The following is a 2,729-nucleotide window of genomic DNA, read 5'->3' on the forward strand; positions in this document are numbered from 1 at the left end:
AAAGAAAAAAAGAAACATATATAAAGGAAAACTTTGTGATTAAGACACATGGAAAGGTTCACTCATACAAAGTAATAAAAATTCTAATGAGAACACTGGGTGTGAAATAAAAGGAAATTATGTAAAATTAACACTCATTCACTAAAACAATGTATTTGTCTATGGAAATCTAAGGCATGCAATAAAATAGTAAAGAATATGAAAATACAAATAATATATAAAACTTTGCCATTCCATAAACTCAGTTTGCCAATGTAAGCCAACCCAAGTGCATTGGTGGTGGTGATTGCATGCCATAGAGTTTCTTTTGACTCATGGTGACCCTGTATAGGGTTTTCAAGTCTATAAGTCTTTATGGGGGCAGACAACCTCATCTTTCTCCCATGGCTGGTAGTTTTGAACTGCTCACCTTGAGGCTAGCTAAATAAAGTCCAGTGACTTTAAAGCTATTTTCTGCATGAACACATGAACACATGAGAGCCATGAAGAAGCTGGGCAACCTTTTGTACATCCTGCACAAGCTGTGGGCCAACAACCCCCACCTGGCTAACTACCTCTTCCACAGCACCAAGGAGACCAAAGCTGTAGCCACCTGATGACCTCAATCATGCTGCAGTTACATGTTTGCTGCTCTTTCTTTTCCAAGCCTGCTGTTTCTTACAATAAAGTACAAAGGGAACCTACAGAAAGGGAAAAAATCATTTGCAATGACACATCAGAAAAGGGACTTATTTCTAAAATATATAGGAAACTGCAACACCTCTACAAGAAAAAGACAAATAACCCAATTAAAAAATGGGTGCAGGACACAAACAAACACTTCACAAAGGAGGAGATACAGGCAGCCAACAAACATATGAAGAAATGTTCACAATCACCAGCCATTAGAGAGATTCAAATCAAAATAACAATGAGATATCATCTCACACCAGCAATAACAGCAAAGATCAAAAAAGTAGAGAACAATAAATCCTGGTGAGGATGTGGAGAGACTGGGACACCCCTTCATTGCTGGTGGGATTGCAAACTTGGGAATAGATGCTTTATTTTTCTCCCCACTGGTCCAAATAGCTGTCTAGGCAGTCACACAACTGCATGTCATGCTGCTCGGTGGCCATCCAGTGCAACTCCAGGGGAAATGTGTAAACCATGGCTTGGAGCCCGCTGCCCCATGCGGTCACATCGGTTGTATTGATGTCCCAGAGATGGATGCAGCCCCCTGCATTGTTTCTGCAGCCACTGCAGTGTCTCCACCTTCCAGTCCTACTTGCACCACAGATGCAGAAAGTAGGTGGTGAAGTTCTTCAGGGCAGTATCTTTGCGGTCAAACTGGAAGGTCATGGACAGGTAGGTGTAGGAAAAATAGAGCTCCATGTTGATCTGTCGGTTGATGGCAGCCTCACACATCTAGAGGTAGTTTTAGGAACCAGAAGGAGTAGCACGGTCGCCATGGCAGACGGGAAAGGCTTTGGATGTTGGTGGCAGGCAGTGAGCACAACAGAGTCAAGATGTCTTCAGGGTGGATGAGGAAGTAGGGCGGCGTCTCTGGGTCCCCTGTTTTACTTTTCTGGTGAAGTCTTTTGATGCACATAAGTTTTAATTTTTAGTATGTTCCGCTCAAGATTTATTGCCCAAGTGACAGCATCAATGGACTCAAGCATGGCAACAGTAGTGAGGTTGGCCCAGGATCGGGCAGTGTTTTGTTCTGCTGTACATAAGGTCGCTATGGGTCGATATTGACTCAATGGCACCTAATAACAACAGCTCATTGATTTTATCTACTTTTGTTTGTGTAGCTTTCAAAATGTTTGGTACTCTGTGTATTCCCTGAATTAGTGCCCTCACATTTGTCCCTATTTTTTCATTGAAGGTCTTGTTTCAGTCTTTTGAATATCACTTTCCAATTCTGACAGCAACATCTGTTGAAGAGACTATCACCTCCACATGTGATATATTTAGGTATTTTGTCAAAAATACAGTTGGCTGTATGTAAATGTGATGGGTTAATTTCTGGATTTTCAATTCTGTTCCATTGATCTATGTATCTTTCATTGTACCAGTACCAAGCTGTTTTGATCTCTGTAGCTGTGTAGCAAATTTTGAAGTCGGGGACTGAGAGGCCTCCAACCTTATTCTTCTTCTTAAGCAGTGCTTTGCTTATCCTGGGTCTCTTTCCTTTCCATATAATGTTCGTTATTACCTTTTCCATCTCTCTGAAGAATGTTGTTCAATATAGATTCGGATTGCATTATATGTGTAAATTGCTTTGGGCAGTATTGACAATGTTAAGTCTTCCCATCCAAGATCATGGTACATTCTCCCATTTTTGTAGGTCTCTTTTGGTTTCTTGTAGTAGTGTTTTGTAGTTTTCTTTGTATAAATCTTTTGTTTCTCTGGTTACATTTATTCCTAGCTATTTCATCCTTTGGGTAGCTATTGTAAATGGTATTGCTTTCCTAATGTCCTTTTCAATGCTGTCATCTTTGGTATAGAGAATCCAACTGATTTTTGTATGTTGATCTTATATCATGCAACTGTGCTGAATCTTCCAATGAGGTCTAGTAGCTTTTTAACTGAACCTTTGGGGTTTTCTACATATAGGATCATATCATCTGCAAATAGAGTTTTACTTCCTCTTTGCTGATTTGGATGCCTTTAATTTCCTTGTCTTGCCATACAGCACTTGCTGTAAAATCTCTCAGATTCTGTTTATTGTGGAATGTTTTGAT

Source organism: Chrysochloris asiatica, unplaced genomic scaffold (genome assembly GCF_000296735.1).
Source record: "Chrysochloris asiatica unplaced genomic scaffold, ChrAsi1.0 scaffold00493, whole genome shotgun sequence".
Classification (NCBI taxonomy): Eukaryota; Metazoa; Chordata; class Mammalia; order Afrosoricida; family Chrysochloridae; genus Chrysochloris; species Chrysochloris asiatica.